The following is a 23,698-nucleotide window of genomic DNA, read 5'->3' on the forward strand; positions in this document are numbered from 1 at the left end:
TGGGTCAGAGATAGTTTGGCCTAGTGCGGCTTCTCTGATCCGAAGATGGGTTTTTCATTGGATTATCTCAGGAACTGACTTAATGTCTTGTTTAAAGTTATTGCATTACATGCATGTTTGGTTTCACTTTCTAGGTTGTTGGACTTTTTAAGGACATTGATATAGTGAAATCCCTTACGGAATTTCAGACGGGGAGTGTGCTGTTCCATGTATATTCCTCAGTTTCCATGTATGTTGTTATATTTTACTCTGCTGCCACCCAATGGCCTTTTTTCTGTATGGCAGCTTGTTTTTCATGTATTTCTTGTGGGCATGTCTTACATCCGGTTCAGGGGTCAAATCTTCTCTTCCTCTGGCAGCCATTTCCAGTTTACTTTCTGTTGTGAGAGGACGTGCTTTTGAACTGGGCTTAGGAAGGCATCAGTCTTTCGACCACACTCTCTCATGCTGCTCACACTTGCAGACACACTTGGTGCTACATCTTACTGTACCCTGTCTACCCTGCATTTATGGAGAAGTTCTGTATTACCAGTTATCGGCTGTATGTCCAGATCTACAAAATAAACAAGTCTGGATTACACAATCCCTGGAGTGCATCATCTCTTCTGACGCTGAGCAGCATTGGTCCTGTCTGCCTCATATCGAGGAAATACGAAGGTACGACTCTTTCTCTCACAACTCTTATTAATCTGCGACACCTTCATTCGCCTCATGTGGGGACAGAACAGAGTGCACGTAGTGCATGTAGTGAGCAGTAGAGTGCACGTAGTGCATGTAGTGAGCAGTAGAGTGCACGTAGTGAGCAGTAGAGTGCACGTAGTGCATGTAGTGAGCAGTAGAGTGCACGTAGTGCATGTAGTGAGCAGTAGAGTGCACGTAGTGCATGTAGGGAGCAGTAGAGTGCATGTAGGGAGCAGTAGAGTGCACGTAGTGCATGTAGTGAGCAGTAGAGTGCACGTAGTGCATGTAGTGAGCAGTAGAGTGCACGTAGTGCATGTAGTGAGCAGTAGAGTGCACGTAGTGAGCATTAGAGTGCACGTAGTGAGCAGTAGAGTGCACGTAGTGAGCAGTAGAGTGCACGTAGTGCATGTAGTGAGCAGTAGAGTGCACGTAGTGCATGTAGTGAGCAGTAGAGTGCACGTAGTGCATGTAGTGAGCAGTAGAGTGCACGTAGTGCATGTAGAGTGCACGTAGTGCATGTAGGGAGCAGCAGAGTGCACGTAGTGCATGTAGGGAGCAGCAGAGTGCACATAGTGCATGTAGGGAGCAGTAGAGTGCACGTAGTGCATGTAGTGAGCAGTAGAGTGCACGTAGTGCATGTAGTGAGCAGTAGAGTGCACGTAGTGCATGTAGTGAGCAGTAGAGTGCACGTAGTGCATGTAGTGAGCAGTAGAGTGCACGTAGTGCATGTAGTGAGCAGTAGACTGCACGTAGTGCATGTAGGGAGCAGTAGAGTGCACGTACAGTGACGCTGCTACCATTAGGCGATTTGAGCTCTTTGGCTCAGGCGGCAGAAGAGAGGGGCGGCAGATTCTGTAGTACCCGTATATAGTTGAGTATAAGCCGAGATTTTCAGCCCATTTTTGGGGGCTGAAAGTCCCCCTCTTGGCATATACTCGAGTCATACCCGGGGGTTGGCAGGGGAGGGGGGGCGGGGGGGTGTAATTATACTCACCTACTCCCGGCGCGGTCCCTGCACGTCCCTGCTTCATCCAGCGCTGCAGATTCTTCCTGTACTGAGCGGTCACATGGTACCGCTCATTACAGAAATGAATATGCGGCTCCACCTCCCATAGAGCCTCTCCTTGTTCCAGTGCGGCTCCGTCTTCAGCGTCCTCTGGCAGTGACGCTCAGGTCAGAGGGCGCGGTGACGTAGTCAGTGCGCGCCCTCTGCTGAACGTCAGTGCCGAAGACGGAGCCGCACGAGGAGCAGGTAAATATTGCCAGTACCGGGGTCCTGAGCGAAGAGAGGTGAGTATGTGATTTTTTTTTTATCACAGCAAAAGCATATGGGGCAAGTGACTGTACGGAGCATCTTATGGGGCCATAACACTTGTGCAGCACTATATAGGGCAAATATCTCTATGGAGCATCTTATAGGGCCCTTATTACCCTTTTATGCAGGATTATATGGGGCATATGTTAATATGGAGCATCTAATGGGGCCCATCAAACTTTATGGAGCTTTATATGAGGCTCCTGATTCACTATGGATATTCAAAAACACTAAACCTACTGATGTCTCAATTAATTTTACTTTTATTGGTATCTATTTTTACTTTTGAAATTTACTAGTAGCTGCTGCATTTTCCACCCTAGGCTTATACTCGAGTCATTAAGTTTTCCCAGTTTTTTGTGGCAAAATTAAGGGGGTCGGCTTATACTCGAGTATATACGGGAACTGGATTTGTGCTGCTAGGTTTTTTTTGTTTTTTTTTATAAAACTCCAGGGTCAAGTGCCCGCCCCCCTCCTCCCTCCCTCCTTCCGGCCCCCCTCCAGCAGGGACTGTGTGGGGGGGGGGGCACCATTTTTCCGTTCGCCTCAGGCAGCAGAGAGGCTAGGTTCACCCCTGTGCACGTAGTGCATGTAGGGAGCAGTAGCGTGCACGTAGTGCATGTAGGGAGCAGTATGGTTTAGGTAGTACAGGCAGAGAGCAGTATGGTGCATGTAGTACAGGTAGAGATCAGGATAGAACATGTTGTACAGGTTTTGAACAGTATAGTACAGGCAGAGAGTAGTAGTATAGTACATGTAATACAGGTAGAGAGCAGTGTAATATAGGCAGAGCAGTATAGTAAAGGTGGCACAGGTAGAGAGCAGTATAGGTATAGATTACTATAGTACAGGTTGAGAGCATTATAGTATATGTAGTAGAGGTAGAAAGTAGTCTAGTAACTTCAGTACAGGTAGACAGCAGAAAAGTACGTACAGGTAGGAGAGGTAAAGAGTAGTATAGTAAATGCAGTACAGGTAGAGAACAGTAGAGTAAAGGTAGTAGAGGTATTATAATTTATTATTATAGTGTCATTTATTCCATGGCGCATTACATGTGATGAAGGTGTACAGTAAACTTAAATAATAAAAAAGTCACGACTGGTACAGAAGGAGAGAGGACCCTGCCCACGAGGGCTCACAGTCTGCTAGGGATGGGTGAGGATACAGCAGGCGAGGATAGGGTTGGTTGTGCAGCAGTTTGGTGGATCGGTGGTTACTGCAGGTTGTAGGCTAGAGAGGTAGAGAGTAGTATAGTAAATGCAGTACAGGTAGAGCGCTGAATAGTACATGTAGTAAAAGGTAGAGAACAGTATAGTACAGGTAGTAGAGGTAGAGGGTAGTCTAGTAAATGCAGTAAAGGTAGAGAGCAGAATAGTACATGTAGTACAGGTAGAGAACAGAATAGTACAGGTAGTAGAGGTAGAGAGTAGTCTAGTAAATGCAGTAACGGTAGAGAGCAGAATAGTACATGTAGTGCAGGTAGAGAGCAGAATAGTACAGGTAGTAGAGGTAGAGAGTAGTCTAGTAAATGCAGTAAAGGTAGAGAGCAGAATAGTACATGTAGTGCAGGTAGAGAGCAGAATAGTACAGGTAGTAGAGGTAGAGAGTAGTCTAGTAAATGCAGTAAAGGTAGAGAGCAGAATAGCACATGTAGTGCAGGTAGAGAGCAGAATAGTACAGGTAGTAGAGGTAGAGAGTAGTATAGTAAATGCAGTAGAGGTATAGAGCAGAATAGCACATGTAGTACGGGTAGAGAACAGAATAGTACAGGTAGTAGACGTAGAGAGTAGTCTAGTAAATGCAGTAACGGTAGAGAGCAGAATAGTACATGTAGTGCAGGTAGAGAGCAGAATAGTACAGGTAGTAGAGGTAGAGAGTAGTCTAGTAAATGCAGTAAAGGTAGAGAGCAGAATAGTACATGTAGTGCAGGTAGAGAGCAGAATAGTACAGGTAGTAGAGGTAGAGAGTAGTCTAGTAAGTGCAGTAAAGGTAGAGAGCAGAATAATACATGTAGTACAGGTAGAGAACAGTACAGGTAGAGAGCAGAATAGTACATGTAGTACAGGTAGAGAACAGAATAGTACAGGTAGTAGAGGTAGAGAGTAGTCTAGTAAATGCAGTAAAGGTAGAGAGCAGAATAGCACATGTAGTGCAGGTAGAGAGCAGAATAGTACAGGTAGTAGAGGTAGAGAGTAGTATAGTAAATGCAGTAGAGGTATAGAGCAGAATAGCACATGTAGTACGGGTAGAGAACAGAATAGTACAGGTAGTAGAGGTAGAGAGTAGTCTAGTAAATGCAGTAAAGGTAGAGAGCAGAATAGTACATGTAATACAGGTAGAGAGCAGAATAGTACAGGTAGTAGAGGTAGAGAGTAGTCTAGTAAATGCAGTAAAGGTAGAGAGCAGAATAGCACATGTAGTACAGGTATAGAACAGAATAGTATAGGTAGTGGAGGTAGTGAGTAGTCTAGTAAACGCAGTAAAGGTAGAGAGCAGAATAGTACATGTAGTGCAGGTAGTGTTGTGAATTCTATTATCGAACTCCCTCCTGTGGTCATGAATGGTACTTCGGCGAGTTCTGTCCATGGACTCCCTCTGGTGGCTGTGAGTGGAGCTGCTGCTTCTGAGGTTCCTTCCACAGGTGACGTAGTTTATTCTTTGGCTGGCTGTTCTATTTAACTCCACTCAGATCGTTACTCCATGCCAGCTGTCAATGTTCTTGTACTGGTTCAGTCCGCTCTTGGATCTTTCTGGTGACCTGTCTACTCCAGCAGAAGCTAAGTTCCTGCTAGTTATTTATTTGTTCATTGTTTCCTTGTCCAGCTGGCTTTCATGATCTTGCCCTGCTAGCTGGAAGCTCTGGGATGCAGAGTGGCACCTCCGCACCGTGAGTCGGTGCGGAGGTCTTTTTGCACACTCTGCGTGGTCTTTTTGTAGGGTTTTGTGCTGACCGCAAAGATACCTTTCCTATCTGTCTGTTTAGTAAGTCAGGCCTCCCTTTGCTGTAACCTGTTTCATTTCTGTGTTTGTGACTTCATCTTAACTCACAGTCAATATATGTGGGGGGCTGCCTTTTCCTTTGGGGAATTTCTCTGAGGCAAGGTAGGCTTTATTTTCTATCTTTAGGGCTAGTTAACTCTTAGGCTGTGAAGAGGCATCTAGGTCGTGTTAGGTACGCTCCACGGCTATTTCTAGCTGTGTGATAGGATTAGGGGTTGCAGTCGGCAGAGCTCCCACTTCCCAGAGCTTGTCCTGTGTGAGTTTAACCATCAGGTCGTTCCGGGTGCTCCTAACCACCAGGTCATAACAAGGTAGAGAGCAGAATAGTACAGGTAGTAGAGGTAAAGAGTAGTCTAGTAAATGCAGTAAAGGTAGAGAGCAGAATAGCACATGTAGTACAGGTATAGAACAGAATAGTATATAGGTAGTGGAGGTAGAGAGTAGTCTAGTAAATGCAGTAAAGGTAGAGAGCAGAATACTACATGTAGTGCAGGTAGAGAGCAGAATAGTACAGGTAGTAGAGGTAGAGAGTAGTCTAGTAAATGCAGTAAAGGTAGAGAGCAGAATAGTACATGTAGTACAGATAGAGCATCTCATCTCAGGAGGTGATCTGTGGTATATCTCAGATGGCAGCACAGTCCTCCTGCTTCTGAATCTAGCCAGCTGCAGTGTTCCGATGTTCTGTGCGGGCAGCACAATCTTCATGCAGCAGGATGACTGTACCGCTCCCTGAGAGCTAGACAATGGCCACCCGCACAGAGCATAGTCACGCTACGGCACTGGCTGCTTGGCCTTCCCTGGGTGCCATCTCGGCCAGGAAGGAAGCTAGAGGAATGTTTCCAGATTTTGTCTGAAAGCCTAGACTCTTAGTATAAAAATTACCAAACATCTGCTGCCTTCCAAACCGAGACAGAGCAAGCTGAAGTGATCCGTGAGGGAAGAGTAAAACTGTAGGGACAGGAGAAGAACCTATGATTCCTGTCCGGATATTAAAGTCCATGTGCAGTGTACGATTATTCTGACCAGGTGTTTCTAATAATGGCTTTTTATTGTAAGCTTGCAGTTTAAACAGAACAAATTACCAAAACACTTTTTCATAGGGTTAACGGATCTTTTGCACTGGAGATCATAGTTCTTGGCAGCACATCAACCAGTGTTAACACTTGCGCTGCTCAGAACAATGGCAGCTTATGCACACTAAAACGATAAGACGACTAGTATTGAGCGCTACCGCTCACTACTCGAGTTTGAGAAGGGGTCGCTCGAGCACCCGCGTCATTTTTTGCATACCGGAGCACCCCAATGCAAACTCGAGTAGCGAGCACTTGCGCTCAACACTAATGACGACATATTCAGTATGACAACCTAATTTTATCAAATTCTGTGTAGTACCTTTGGGTTAACAATCCTCACTATAGCCCTGGATAAAATCCTTGAGGGGTGTAGTTCTCAAAATGGGGTCACTTTTGGGGGGGGTTTCCACTGTCAGTGGCTCTCCAAACACGACATGGTGTCCACTATCGATTCCAGCTATTTTTGGTTTCAAAAAGTCAGACGGTGCTCCTTCCCTTCCGAGCCCTGCCGTGTGACGAAACAGTAGTTTTTCCCCACATATGGGGTATTGGTGTACTCAGGAGAATTTGCACAACAAACTTTGGGTTCCAATTTTTCCTATTGCCCTTGAGAAAATAAAAAGATTGGGGTTAAATTAAAATTTGTGAAGGGAAAAAAAAAAAAGTTTCCGGTTCATTTTTTTCCTTCTACATTCCATTAAGCCCTGTGAGGCACCAGAAGAGTTAATAAACTTCTTTAATGTGGTTTTAAGGGGTGCAGTTTTTAGAATGGTGTCACTTTCGGATATTATTTGTCATATAGGTGATACAAAGTAACTTCAAATATGATGTGATCCCTACATTTTTGGGGGAAAATTGAGAAATCGCTGATCAATTTTGAATCCTTCTAGCATCCTAACAAAAAAAAAGTGTTTCAAAAACTGTGCTGATGCAAAGTAGACATGTGGGAAATGTTACTCATTAATTATTTTGTGTGGTATAACTACTTGATTTAAAGGCATAAAAATTTAATGTTTGAAAATTATGACATTTCAATTTTTTCATAAATATACACAAATCAGGTTGATCAAAATGTACCAATAACATGAAGTACAATATGTCACGAAAAAAAATAAATGAAAAACTATCTCAGAATCACTGTGATCCGTTGAAGTGTTCCAGAGTTATTAGCATATAAATTGACACTGGTCAGATGCAAAAAATTTGGCCTTGTTATTAAGGTCAAAATGAGCTCCATTACTAAGGGGTTAAGCAAGAGGCACCACTAACCCAACAACAGCATGAAGACCAAGGAGATCTCCAAACAATCAGGGACAAAGTTGTTGAGAAGAACAAGTCAGGGTTGGGTTATAAACAAAATATCCCAATCTCTGATGATCCCCCAGAGGACCATCAAATCCATTGTAAACGAATGGAACGAAACTGGTATCTAACAACAAACCTGTCAAGAAAGGGCCGCCCACCAAAACTCTCAGCCTGGGAAAGGAGGTCAGTAATCAGAGAGACAGCACAGAGACCAAAGGTAATCCTGAAGGAGCTGCAGAGTTACCAATCAGAGACTAGAGTATCTGTCTATACGACCACAATAAGCCGTACACTCCATAGAGGCGTATTGAGACCATAGGAATACATGGCAATCGCAGGCATGACTGTGGTAATGTGATAAAATCCGGCAGTATTGTGAATGGCCGATACGTGTGTCGCAGAGCAGAAGACTCTGCGCTGCCAGCCTGAAGCAATGTGGTGTTCTGGGACCTATAGTCCCACAAGTGTTTGGTATGCTTATCATGGGTGGCTGGCAGGGCTAGTTGTGTGAGATGGGCGGGACAAACTAGCCACACACCCACACAGGGGAGTGGTTTAAGGTATGTAATGTGACCAGGGTGTGGGTCACATGGTCTGAGTGAGGGGACCTGAATGATCTATGCGCAAGGTCCTGGCAGATACCTCAGTGTTGGGTGTGCTAAGCCCTGAAGAGCACATGGTGGGACTTTGCTTCTGGTGACCTGGGTATTGGATGGACCCAGCTGGGGTTGGACATCCTGATTGTACCAGGACAGGCCACCTGTGTGATCCCGAGTAACCTGGGTGTTGGGAGGTCCTGGGAGGAGGACTGTATCCCTGAACAGCACGAGGTGAGGACAGGGATCTGCAGAGCCAGAAACAGGTCCCGTGTGGTACTGCCAGTGGAAAGCCTGCAGCACTGACAAGCAGGTAATACCAGACTGTGTGTTTGGCTCCAGAGCAAGCCTGAACATTGGACTCGACCAAGAGTGTATGGTCACAGTCCTGATGGAACAGAGTCACGCTGCGAACATTGTTACCGTATTATGCCATGCCATGCTATGAAGATTGTTGTTTTGTGTTTTCTGCCACTGGCTTTTATGGAGTAATAAACCCAGTTGAACTTTTAGAAGAAAATACGGTCTTGTGTGTTAATCCCGTGCCAAGCGAGTAATCCCTTAAGGTACCGTTACACTTAACGATTTACCAACGATCACGACCAGCGATACGACAAATCGGCCCTGCGCTTAGTAACCCGATATTTACCCTGGTTACCAGTGAAGACACACGCTGATTCAGCGATGTCAGCGGGAGATCCAGCGACAAAATAAAGTCCTGATCATTCCCCAGCGACCAACGATCTCCCAGCAGGGGCCTGATCGTTGGTCGCTGTCACGCATAACGATTTTGTTAACGATATCATTGCTACGTCACAAAAAGCAACGATATCGTTATGTGTGACGGTACCATTACCCGTTAGTGAGTGCAATCTCACAGGGGAAATGTGTAAGGGTATGTGCACACGTCAGGATTTTTTGTGTTTTTTTTTGCAGATTTTCCCGATAAAAACGCTATAAAATTGCTAAAAAAAACCGCAAACAACATGCATCCTATCATTTAGAATGCATTCTGCATGTTTTGTGCAAATGTTTGCGTTTTTTTCCGCAAAAAAAACGCATTCCGCAAAAAAAAGTAGCATGTTCATTATTTTTGCGGATTTTTTGCGGATTTCCCATTAAAATGGAGTGTCTGGAAAAATCCGCAAAAAATCCGCAAAAAATCTGCACAAAAAACGCATGCGGATTTCTGGCAGAAATGTCCTGATTTTGTCAGGAAATTTCTGCAAGAAAATCCTGACGTGTGCACATAGCCTAAATGTTTTGGAGTGGCCTGGTAAAAGTCCAAATCTTAATCCAATTGAGAATCTGTGGTCAGACATGAAGATTGCTGTTTACCAAAGGAAACCATATAACATGAAGGAGCTGGAGCAATTTTGCCTTGAGAAATGAGAAAAAATCCCAGTGGCAAGATGTGGAAAGCTCATAGAGACTTATCCAAAGTGACTTGCAGCTGTATTTGCCGGAAAAGAACGTTCTACAAAGTACTGACTTTAGAGGGGTGAATAGATACACACACTGAAGTTTTCAGCCATTTTGTCCTAATTGTTGTTTGCTTCCCAAAAAAAGCCAAATGTTCACAGTTGTAGGCATGTTCTTTACATGAACTGGTGCAAACCCTCAAAATAAAAAAAATAAACAAAATGTCGCTTTTAGTTTTTAATTCCTCGTAAAATCATTGCAGCGATGTTAGCCTAAACTTTTCGAGCTATCATTTATGATAAGTCCAGGTAAGTGTTAGCAGAGATTCTTCTTTGGGGGGCATGTACATTTTTCTTGTATGATGTTGACCAATCATACTGAGGCATCATGAAAGGAAAAAAAAACAAAAGAACATGCCCCCAAGAGGTCAGAAAAACAAGCTTTCTCCTGTAACACTGATGACAAACCTGATCTCAGCAACCAAAATGACAAAGCTCAGCAGAATGTAGAGAGCTTTCTTATCTCGGTCGCTGCTAATCTAAAGCGCAGAAGCCGACTCTAAAATCATCTCCACTGCTACATAAGCAGCGACCAAGATGACAGACGATGAGCAGCTAATGAATGAAGACATCAAATCAAGCGCACATAAATAATTCAATACTGTTGTAATTCATTACTTTGATTTTAGATTTTCACACTTTTTCTAAGCCTAAATAGGGTTAGGGTTCAAGCTATGGATTGGATTATGGTTAGGGTTCAGGCTATGGATTGCTTTAGGGTTATGAATTGATTTAGGGTTATGGATTGGTTTAGGGTTCAGGCTATGGATTGGTTTAGGGATAGTGTTCAGGTTATGGATTGGTTAAGGGTTCAGGTTTAGGGTTCAGGTTATGGATTGGTTAAGGGTTAGGGTTCAGGTTATGGATTGGGTTAGGGTTCAGGCTATGGATTGGTTTATGGTTAGGGTTCAGGCTATGGATTGGGTTAGGGTTATGGGTTGGGTTAGGGTTCAGGTTATGGACTGGTTTAGGGTTCAGGCTATGGATTGGGTTAGGGCTATGGATTGGTTTAAGGTTAGGGTTCAGGTAATGGACTGGTTTAGGGTTCAGGCTATGGATTGGTTTAGGGTTAGGGTTCAGGCTATGGATTGGTTTAGGGTTAGGGATTGGTTTAGGGTTCAGGCTATGGATTGGTTTAGGGTTCAGGTTATGGACTGGTTTAGGGTTATGGTGCAGGTTATGGATTTGTTTACGGTTCAGGTTATTGATTGGTTTAGGGTTCAGGCTATAGATTGGTTTATGGTTAGGGTGCAGGCTATGGATTGTTCTAGGGTTAGATTTCAGGCTATGAATTGGTTTAGGATTAGGGTTCAGGTTATGGATTGGTTAAGGGTTAGGGTTCAGGTTATGGATTTATGGATTGGTTTATGGTTAGGGTTCAGGCAATGGATTGGGTTAGGGTTATGGATTAGTTTGTGGGTTCAGGCTATGGATTGGTTTAGGGTTAGGGTTCAGGTTATGGATTGGTTTATGGCTCAGGCTATGGATCGGTTTATAGTTCAGGCTATGGATTGGTTTATGGTTCAGGCTATGGATTGGTTTATAGTTCAGGCTATGGATTGGTTTAGGGTTCAAGTTATGGATTGGTTTATGGTTCAGGCTATGGATTGGTTTATGGTTCAGGCTATGGATTGGTTTATAGTTCAGGCTATGGATTGGTTTATGGTTCAGGTTATGGATTGATTTAGGGTTAGGGTTCAGGCTATGGATCGGTTTATGGTTCAGGCTATGGATTGGTTTATGGTTCAGGCTATGGATTGGTTTATGGTTCAGGCTATAGATTGTTTTATGGTTCAGGCTATGGATTGGTTTATGGTTCAGGCTATGGATTGGTTTAGGGTTAGGGTTCAGGTTATGGATTGGTTTAAGGTTCAGGCTATGGATTGGTTTATGGTTCAGGCTATGGATTGGTTTATGGTTCAGGCTATGGATTGGTTTAGGGTTCAGGTAATGGATTGGTTTAGGGTTAGGGTTCAGGTTATGGATTGGTTTATAGTTCAGGCTATGGATTGGGTTAGGGTTCAGGTTATGAATTGGTTTAAGGTTTGTTCACACGTTCGATATTTCGGGTGAAATTGACAGATCATTCTGATCAGACTAATAAAAGTGTTGTCCGAGTTACATCAGTCTTCCTCGTATGTGGAGAAATAAAATTTTAAAAAAATTCTCTGCCTTCTCCTCTTTGACAGTCCATGAAAATCGGACGGCACTCTGATGTCATCCGAGTATGATCCGATGTTTTGTCACAGATACACAAACTTGCATTGCAGATTTTGATCTGAACCTCTGATCAAAATTGGACGTCTTCCATATCTTCCGGGGACCACTCGATCCAAGGGGAAGAAGAAAAAAAAATTGGACATGTGCAAAGCCCCATAGAATATCATAGGTACGAGTGACACTGATGAAATTTGTGGCTCTGGCATAATTTTATGTTGCATTGCTGGTCAGCCTAAAGCCTCAGACGTCCATTTTTCACAAATGAGTTAAATCCGAGTTTTTCACACATAGCACTCGCACCAGTAATAGTGAATGGGGTCACTGACAAGCGTGATTTTTCGTGGACAGATTTTGATCTGAGTGGGCGTTGCTCAGGTAGGTCTTTATTTGCCCGTGAGATGTGGCCACTCGGCTGCGGATTGACCTGCACGCAGCACTCCGGATGTGGGGATGTGCACAAAATGCTGTTCGCAGGCAGGTCGGCGCCATAACACCCTGAAACCACACTATCGGGTGCTAAAAAGAGGGTGTGGGGGGGGGGGGCAAAAGAGGACAGACCCTTGGGTACAAAAGATGCCGGAGGGTCCAGGGAAGTCTTCCTTCTGAAAGACTCTGCAGGTTTGTACTCGTCTATAGGACGCCATGTGTTGTGAGTTCTGTTTTTGGGCTCCCTCTGGTGGTTACTGATGGTACTGGGTGATTTGTGTTCTGCTGTCTCTGGTGTCCACCTGTTCTATTAGGATTTGGGAGTTTCCTATTTAACCGGGCTTTCTTGTCATTTCCCCGCCGGCTATCATGGTTATCAGAGTGTTTTGTTACCTCAGCTTCTGGCTTCAGTAATCTTCAGGACAAGCTAAGTTTTTGATTTTCTTGTTCCACGTTTTGATTTATTTTTGTCTTGTCCAGCTTGCATATAATTGTTTCTTTGCTGCTGGTTGCTCTAGCGGGCTGTAATTGCTCCTCATGTTCCATGAGTTGGAACATGAGTTCAAGTAATTACAGGATGGTTTTTAGAAGGGTTTTTTGCTGACCGCGCAGTTTACTTTTGTATCCTCTGCTATCTAGTTTTAGCGGGCCTCATTTTGCTGAATCTGATTTCATACTGTGTATGTGCCTTCCTCTCATTTCACCGTCATTATATGTGGGGGGCTGCTATTTCTGTGGGGTATTTCTCTGGAGGCAAGAGAGGTCTGTGTTTCTTCTAATAGGGGAAGTTAGATCTTCGGCTAGTGCGAGACGTCTAGGATCAACGTAGGCACGTTCCCCGGCTATTGTTATTTGTGTGTTCAGGTTTAGGGTCGCGGTCAGCTCAGGTTCCATCACCCTAGAGCTCGTTGGTGCTTGTCCTTTTGTGATTCCCTGCCATTGGAATCATGACAGCCATGCACCCAAATCCTAATAAGTGGGGATTGGCCACAGTGTTCCCAGAATTACAGGTAACGGGGCAGTGAACACAAAGTCACAAATAGGAGAGCCGGTATCACCTCTGTACAGCGCTGAGGGACGCGGCGTACATCGCTGTGGAGTAGGGTGCTGCTATGTAGACAGCAGAGAATAAACAAAACTTCCACCTCACAGAACCCTCATTACTTGAACTGTTTCCATGAAGTCACTGGAAGATTAACCAGGTGTGAAATGGTTAAAAGTGGCTGTGTGCCACTGATCTACTGTATGGGTGCAGCATTATCGGGAGGGGGGTCTGAGTGATGGACACAGATTCACACACAGGCTTTGGTGCAGTTTCTTCAGCCAAAGGGGAATGAACCATAAGACAGACTGATATGTGTGATATGTGTGATGTGTCCTCCCTCCTGGCAGACGACATGGTTTTGTTTGGTTACATTTTATTTCAAATCACAAAGTTGGTGATTATCTGCAAAGGAGACTCGACTGTAAAAAACGCACAGAATAACACCGCACATCACACATTATGTCACACATTACATCACCACACACATACATTACATTATATCAGCACACACACATCACACATTATATCACCACACACATACATTACATTATATCAGCACACAAATTGTATCAGCACACAAATTGTATCAGCGCACACATACATTACAGTATATCAGCGCACACACATCACACATGATATCAGCGCACACACATCACACATGATATCAGCGCACACACATCACACATGATATCAGCGCACACACATCACACATGATAACAGCGCACACGTCACACATGATATCAGCGCACACATCACACATGATATCAGCGCACACGTCACACATGATAACAGCGCACACATCACACATGATATCAGCGCACACACATCACACATGATATCAGCGCACACATCACACATGATATCAGCGCACACACATCACACATGATATCAGCGCACACATCACACATGATAACAGCGCACACATCACACATGATAACAGCGCACACATCACACATGATATCAGCGCACACGTCACACATGATATCAGCGCACACGTCACACATGATATCAGCGCACACATCACACATGATATCAGCGCACACGTCACACATGATATCAGCGCACTCGTCACACATGATATCAGCGCACACACATCACACATGATATCAGCGCACACATCACACATGATATCAGCGCACACACATCACACATGATATCAGCGCACACACATCACACATGATATCAGCGCACACATCACACATGATAACAGCGCACACATCACACATGATAACAGCGCACACATCACACATGATATCAGCGCACACGTCACACATGATATCAGCGCACACGTCACACATGATATCAGCGCACACGTCACACATGATATCAGCGCACACGTCACACATGATATCAGCGCACACACATCACACATATCAGCGCACACACATCACACATGATATCAGCGCACACACATCACACATGATATCAGCGCACTCGTCACACATGATATCAGCGCACACATCACACATGATATCAGCGCACACATCACACATGATATCAGCGCACACACATCACACATGATATCAGCGCACACACATCACACATGATATCAGCGCACTCATCACACATGATATCAGCGCACTCATCACACATGATATCAGCGCACACATCACACATGATATCAGCGCACACACATCACACATGATATCAGCGCACTCATCACACATGATATCAGCGCACACATCACACATGATATCAGCGCACACACATCACACATGATATCAGCGCACACACATCACACATGATATCAGTGCACTCATCACACATGATACCAGCGCACACACATCACACATGATATCAGCGCACTCATCACACATGATATCAGCGCACACATCACACATGATATCAGCGCACACATCACACATGATATCAGCGCACACACATCACACATGATATCAGCGCACACACATCACACATGATATCAGCGCACTCATCACACATACCAGCGTACACACATCACACATGATATCAGCGCACACATCACACATGATATCAGCGCACACATCACACATGATATCAGCGCACACACATCACACATGATATCAGCGCACACACATCACACATGATATCAGCGCACACATCACACATGATATCAGCGCACTCATCACACATGATATCAGCGCACTCATCACACATGATATCAGCGCACTCATCACACATGATATCAGCGCACTCATCACACATGATATCAGCGCACTCATCACACATGATATCAGCGCACACACATCACACATGATATCAGCGCACACATCACATCAGCGCACACATCACACATGATATCAGCGCACTCATCACACATGATATCAGCGCACACACATCACACATGATATCAGCGCACACATCACACATGATATCAGCGCACACATCACACATGATATCAGCGCACACACATCACACATGATATCAGCGCACACACATCACACATGATATCAGCGCACACATCACACATGATATCAGCGCACTCATCACACATGATATCAGCGCACTCATCACACATGATATCAGCGCACTCATCACACATGATATCAGCGCACTCATCACACATGATATCAGCGCACTCATCACACATGATATCAGCGCACACACATCACACATGATATCAGCGCACACATCACATCAGCGCACACATCACACATGATATCAGCGCACTCATCACACATGATATCAGCGCACACACATCACACATGATATCAGCGCACTCATCACACATGATATCAGCGCACTCATCACACATGATATCAGCGCACTCATCACACATGATATCAGCGCACACATCACACATGATATCAGCGCACACATCACACATGATATCAGCGCACACACATCACACATGATATCAGCGCACACATCACACATCACATCAGCGCACACATCACACATGATATCAGCGCACACATCACACATGATATCAGCGCACACACATCACACATGATATCAGCGCACACATCACACATGATATCAGCGCACACATCACACATGATATCAGCGCACACATCACACATGATATCAGCGCACACATCACACATGATATCAGCGCACACATCACACATGATATCAGCGCACACATCACACATGATATCAGCGCACACATCACACATGATATCAGCGCACTCATCACACATGATATCAGCGCACTCATCACACATGATATCAGCGCACACATCACACATGATAACAGCGCACACATCACACATGATATCAGCGCACACATACATTACAGTATATCAGCGCACACACATCACACATGATATCAGCGCACACATCACACATGATATCAGCGCACACACATCACACATGATATCAGCGCACACACATCACACATGATATCAGCGCACATACATCACACATGATATCAGCGCACACATCACACATGATATCAGCGCACACATCACACATGATATCAGCGCACACATCACACATGATATCAGCGCACACATCACACATGATATCAGCGCACACATCACACATGATATCAGCGCACACATCACACATGATATCAGCGCACTCATCACACATGATATCAGCGCACTCATCACACATGATATCAGCGCACACATCACACATGATAACAGCGCACACATCACACATGATATCAGCGCACACATACATTACAGTATATCAGCGCACACACATCACACATGATATCAGCGCACACATCACACATGATATCAGCGCACACATCACACATGATATCAGCGCACACACATCACACATGATATCAGCGCACACATCACACATGATATCAGCGCACACATCACACATGATATCAGCGCACTCATCACACATGATATCAGCGCACACATCACACATGATAACAGCGCACACATCACACATGATATCAGCGCACACGTCACACATGATATCAGCGCACACGTCACACATGATATCAGCGCACACACATCACACATGATATCAGCGCACTCATCACACATGATATCAGCGCACACATCACACATGATAACAGCGCACACATCACACATGATATCAGCGCACACATCACACATGATATCAGCGCACACATCACACATGATATCAGCGCACACACATCACACATGATATCAGCGCACACATCACACATGATATCAGCGCACACATCACACATGATATCAGCGCACTCATCACACATGATATCAGCGCACACATCACACATGATAACAGCGCACACATCACACATGATATCAGCGCACACATCACACATGATATCAGCGCACACATCACACATGATATCAGCGCACACATCACACATGATATCAGCGCACACATCACACATGATATCAGCGCACACATCACACATGATATCAGCGCACACATCACACATGATATCAGCGCACACATCACACATGATATCAGCGCACACATCACACATGATATCAGCGCACACATCACACATGATATCAGCGCACACATACATTACAGTATATCAGCGCACACACATCACACATGATATCAGCGCACTCATCACACATGATATCAGCGCACTCATCACACATGATATCAGCGCACACATCACACATGATATCAGCGCACACATCACACATGATATCAGCGCACACATACATTACAGTATATCAGCACACACATCACACATGATATCAGCGCACTCATCACACATGATATCAGCGCACTCATCACACATGATATCAGCACACACATCACACATGATATCAGCGCACTCATCACACATGATATCAGCACACACATCACACATGATATCAGCGCACTCGTCACACATGATATCAGCGCACTCGTCACACATGATATCAGCGCACACATCACACATGATATCAGCGCACACATCACACATGATATCAGCGCACACATACATTACAGTATATCAGCGCACACACATCACACATGATATCAGCGCACACACATCACACATGATATCAGCGCACACTCATCACACATGATATCAGCGCACACATCACACATGATAACAGCGCACACATCACACATGATATCAGCGCACACATCACACATGATATCAGCGCACACATCACACATGATATCAGCGCACACATCACACATGATATCAGCGCACACATCACACATGATATCAGCGCACACATCACACATGATATCAGCGCACACATCACACATGATATCAGCGCACACATCACACATGATATCAGCGCACACATCACACATGATATCAGCGCACACATACATTACAGTATATCAGCGCACACACATCACACATGATATCAGCGCACTCATCACACATGATATCAGCGCACACATACATTACAGTATATCAGCACACACATCACACATGATATCAGCGCACTCATCACACATGATATCAGCGCACTCATCACACATGATATCAGCACACACATCACACATGATATCAGCGCACTCATCACACATGATATCAGCGCACACATCACACATGATATCAGCGCACACATCACACATGATATCAGCGCACTCGTCACACATGATATCAGCGCACTCGTCACACATGATATCAGCGCACACATCACACATGATATCAGCGCACACATCACACATGATATCAGCACACACATCACACATGATATCAGCGCACTCGTCACACATGATATCAGCGCACTCATCACACATGATATCAGCGCACACATCACACATGATATCAGCGCACACATCACACATGATATCAGCGCACACATACATTACAGTATATCAGCGCACACACATCACACATGATATCAGCGCACACACATCACACATGATATCAGCGCACTCATCACACAGTCTGTAGTTTCCCACAAGTCCCAGGCTCCGGCCCCAACAGCCCCAGTACCTGTCAGATCCAGCTGTGCCGCCTGATTGTTGCCGGGCAGCCGGACGGTGTCAGTACCGAGCAGGGGAGCAGCCAGGACCACGGCACAACATCCCGCCGCTGCCACACCGGAGTTGGACGAGGCGGGGTCTGCGCTGGTAAACGCTGATGTATCGCCATGGCAACCAGCTGTGCGTCCCAGGATTTATCACAGTGGGCGGGGCGGCGCTGAGATTGCTGTGGGCGTGGCCTGAGACACCGCTCTGGTGACTGGAAATGGAGCTGGCAGCTCCCGCCAGCTATTGCTAGTCTCTGCCGAGCCCCCCAGCTCCTGCCAGTCCCTGCCGAGCCCCACCGGCCCCCAGCTCCTGCCAGTCCCTGCCGAGCCCCACCGGCCCCCAGCTCCTGCCAGTCCTTGCCGAGCCCCACCGGCCCCCAGCTCCTGCCAGTCCCTGCCAAGCCCCCCAGCTCCTGCCAGTCCTTGCCTAGCCCCACCGGCCCCCAGCTCCTGCCAGTCCTTGCCTAGCCCCACCGGCCCCCAGCTCCTGCCAGTCCTTGCCTAGCCCCACCGGCCCCCAGCTCCTGCCAGTCCTTGCCTAGCCCCACCGGCCCCCAGCTCCTGCCAGTCCCTGCCAAGCCCCCCAGCTCCTGCCAGTCCTTGCCTAGCCCCACCGGCCCCCAGCTCCTGCCAGTCCTTGCCTAGCCCCACCGGCCCCCAGCTCCTGCCAGTCCTTGCCTAGCCCCACCGGCCCCCAGCTCCTGCCAGTCCTTGCCTAGCACCACCGGCCCCCAGCTCCTGCGGGTTCCTGCCAGGCCCCCCAGCTCCTGCCAGACCTTGCCTAGCCCCACCGGCCCCCATCTCCTGCCAGTCCTTGCCTAGCCCCACCGGCCCCCAGCTCCTGCGGGTTCCTGCCAAGCCCCCCAGCTCCTGCCAGTCCTTGCCTAGCCCCACCGGCCCCCAGCTCCTGCCAGTCCTTGCCTAGCCCCACCGGCCCCCAGCTCCTGCCAGTCCTTGCCTAGCCCCACCGGCCCCCAGCTCCTGCCAGTCCTTGCCTAGCCCCACCGGCCCCCAGCTCCTGCCAGTCCTTGCCTAGCCCCACCGGCCCCCAGCTCCTGCGGGTTTCTGCCAAGCCCCCTCCAGCTCCTGCCCGTCCCTGCCAAGCCCCCCAGCTCCTGCCAGTCCTTGCCTAGCCCCACCGGCCCCCAGCTCCTGCCAGTCCTTGCCTAGCCCCACCGGCCCCCAGCTCCTGCGGGTTTCTGCCAAGCCCCCTCCAGCTCCTGCCCGTCCCTGCCAAGCCCCCCAGCTCCTGCCAGTCCTTGCCTAGCCCCACCGGCCCCCAGCTCCTGCCAGTCCTTGCCTAGCCCCACCGGCCCCCAGCTCCTGCCAGTCCTTGCCTAGCCCCACCGGCCCCCAGCTCCTGCGGGTTTCTGCCAAGCCCCCTCCAGCTCCTGCCCGTCCCTGCCAAGCCCCCCAGCTCCTGCCAGTCCTTGCCTAGCCCCACCGGCCCCCAGCTCCTGCGGGTTTCTGCCAAGCCCCCTCCAGCTCCTGCCCGTCCCTGCCAAGCCCCTCCAGCTCCTGCTAAGCCCCCAGCTCCTGCCAGTCCATGCCAAACCCCCCAGCTCCTGCCAAGCCGCCAGCTCCTATCTAGCCCCCCCCAGCTCCTGCCAAACCCTGCCAGCTCATGCCTAGCCCCCCAGTCCCTGCCAAGCCCCACCAGTTGCTTCCAAGCCCCCCAGCTCCTGCCAGTATCAGCACACACATCACACATTAGTGTAAACAGATACTCCAGTCTGTGCTTGGAAATTCTGCAGCTCCTTCAGTGTTACCTTTGGTCGCTGTGGGGCGCCCCCACGTCAGGGCAATGGGGTTACTCGGTACCGGGTCCTTCGGTTCTCAGTGGGGATGTTACAGTGGCTGACCCGGTCCGTGGCCCTCGAGAGGTCTGTTGATGAAATGAGGAAAGGTCTTTAACCCCTTCATGACCTTGGGATTTTTTGTTTTTCCGTGTTCATTTTTCACTCCCCTCCTTCCCAGAGCCATAACATTTTTATTTTTCCGTCATTATGGCCATGTGAGGGCTTATTTTTTTGCGGGACGAGTTGTACTTTTGAACGACATCATTGGTTTTAGCATGTCTTGTACTAGAAAACGGGAAAAAAATTCCAAGTGCGGTGAAATTGCAAAAAAAGTGCAATCCCACACTTGTTTTTTGTATGGCTTTTTTGCTAGGTTCACTAAATGATAAAACTAAGCTGCCATTATGATTCTCCAGGTCAGTACGAGTTCATAGACACCTAACATGACTAGGTTATTTTTTATCGAAGTGGTGAAAAAAAATTCCAAACTTTGCAAAAAAAAAAAAAAAAAAAAAAATTGCGCCATTTTCCGATACTCGTAGCGTCTCCATTTTTCGTGATCTGTGGTCGGTTGAGGGTTTATTTTTTGCGGGCCGAGATGACGTTTTTAATGATAGCATTTTGGTGCAGATACGGTCTTTTGATCGCCCGTTATTGCATTTTAATGCAATGTCACGGCGACCTAAAAAACGTAATTCTGGCGTTTCGAATTTTTTTCTCGCTACGCCGTTTAGCGATCAGGTTAATGCTTTTTTTTAATTGATAGATCGGGCGATTCTGAGCGCGGCGATACCAAATATGTGTAGATTTGATTTTTTTTTTTTATTGATTTATTTTGATTGGGGTGAAAGGGGGGTGATTTAAACTTTTATATTTTTTTTATTTTTTTCACCTTTTTTTTAACTTTTTTTTTTTACTTTTGCCATGCTTCAATAGCCTCCATGGGAGGCTAGAAGCAGGCACAACGCGATCGCCTCTGCTACATAGCAGCGATCTGCTGATCGCTGCTATGTAGCAGAAATGGAGGTGTGCTGTGAGCGCCGACCACAGGGTGGCGCTCACAGCCACCGGTGATCAGTAACCATAGAGGTCTCTAGGACCTCTATGGTTACCATCCTGACGCATCGCCGACCCCCGATCATGTGACGGGGGTCGGCGATGACGTCATTTCCGGCCGCCCGGCCGGAAGCGGTAGTTAAATGCCGCAGTCTGCGTTTGACAGCGGCATTTAACTAGTTAATAGGTGCGGGCAGATCGCGATTCTGCCCGCGCCTATTACGGGCACATGTCAGCGGAGCCCTGCATCAAAGCAGGGGATCTGACCTCGGACGTACTATCCCGTCCGAGGTCAGAAAGGGGTTAAAGGGATAATGTTCGTGACGCCACCTGTGGTATTCGGTCAGGGTGACCGACGGTGATTAGGGGTCCGCTGGGGTGATGTTATGGCAGCTAGATGGTATACCTTCCCACAGGTGAAGTGTGTCCCCAGGGCTTCCCAGAGTGTAGATGGTGGATGATGTAAGGCGCAGTGAATAACGAGGACACAAGGTTGCAGTCTCTTTACCTTTACTGAAGGCTTCAGCATCCACACTCCAGGGTAGGGACCACAGGGCCGGTCTAAAGGCAAATCCAGAGTCCCCTTATCCAGGTGGAATTCAATAGCCTTCCTCTAGCGCCTGGGCGTTGTAGTACCTCCCTGCTGAGCAACTCGGTAAGGTCCTCACAACTATTTCAGATGTTAAGTCTCTTCTCTCTGTCCCTCTGTGAAAAACTGTAAAGAATAACAGCATTTCAGTATATGCACATACAGGGTGCAATCACATAAATAACTGGGACATAACAGCAAGAATTATACAGAGTGCATTACACAGTAATTCTAACAGCACTGCCCTATTCTATACAAGAATGCATCTATCTAAATGCAGAGTACACATTAACCTAACTGCAAGCTGCAAAGCACATCTGCCTAACTATATCTGACTATAGGAGCTGCATAAGGCTTAAATACTAACACAAACATAAGATGCATTAAACCTTTATAAACGTACCGAGATCCGTTAGGACAGGGGTAAGAAAGTATGCAAGACAGGAGCACGTGTGCCTCTCTGCAGATCTGAGGAAAAATGGCTACTGAAGCTTGTCTTCACAAGAAGAATGTGGGCGGAACTAACCCATGAGACATTGCTCTTAGGAGGGAAAGGTTGGTAAACAACATGAAAAGTAGGCAACTGATGACCTCCAGTGGCCACAACTTGAATAACATGATAATTAACTCTCTGCACATTAAGATGGGCAGAACACTCCCCGCTTGGCGTCAACAGATGCCACAATTAGGTTCTTTTGGGAAAAATAATAATACAAGCTCGGTAACGGGTCTGAGGAACAGTTTGTTTTCTCCAAGCTTGCACACTCTGACCTCTACTTTCCGCACTTTCCCATCTTTACTGGGCAGGGTCTTAATGACTAGGCCGAGTGGCCACTCGTTCCGATGTGACTGACTGTCTTTGACGAGTACAACATCGCCAGATTGAATGTTTGGGCGGTCTTTCTGCCACTTTGTCCTGCTTTGCAGAGTGGAAAGATACTGTTTCCTCCATCTATTCCAGAAGACGTTGGACACGCTTTGTACCTGCCTCCATTGTCGTCTGTAGAGGTCTTTGTCATTGAATTCTCCAAGTGGAGCTTTCGGGACACAGGTTTTCTGTGTGAGTAACATTGCAGGAGTAAGGATGGATGGTGTTATGATACGGTAATTCAGTACCACAATGGACATAGAGGTCAGAACACATACAGTGACCTGACAATAACCCAAAAACATTGAACGAGCTCTGAGACGTGGGAACTCTGCTGACCGCAATCCCTAATCCTCTCCAACCACACTAGAGGCAGCCGTGGATTGCGCCTAACGCTCCCTATGCAACTCGGCACAGCCTGA

At 46.7% G+C, this 23,698-nt stretch overlaps 1 protein-coding gene across 3 annotated transcripts in view; it reads right to left on the reverse strand.

The window, feature by feature from the left end:
• The window catches only part of NSUN7 (NOP2/Sun RNA methyltransferase family member 7), a 111,782-nt gene extending 89,248 nt beyond the window's left edge, over positions 1-22,534 (reverse strand). The window contains exon 1 of one of the 3 annotated variants that reach the window (XM_069744558.1): positions 22,328-22,534. The gene's annotated coding sequence lies outside the window, so the exon portion shown is untranslated. Of the gene's footprint in view, positions 1-6,388; positions 6,512-18,927; positions 19,059-22,327 lie in introns of those variants that run through there. The other 2 variants (XM_069744557.1, XM_069744556.1) reach the window with 2 other exon arrangements.
• Between the last annotated feature and the right edge of the window lie 1,164 nt (positions 22,535-23,698).

This window comes from Ranitomeya imitator, chromosome 1 (assembly GCF_032444005.1).
Source record: "Ranitomeya imitator isolate aRanImi1 chromosome 1, aRanImi1.pri, whole genome shotgun sequence".
NCBI lineage: Eukaryota > Metazoa > Chordata > Amphibia > Anura > Dendrobatidae > Ranitomeya > Ranitomeya imitator.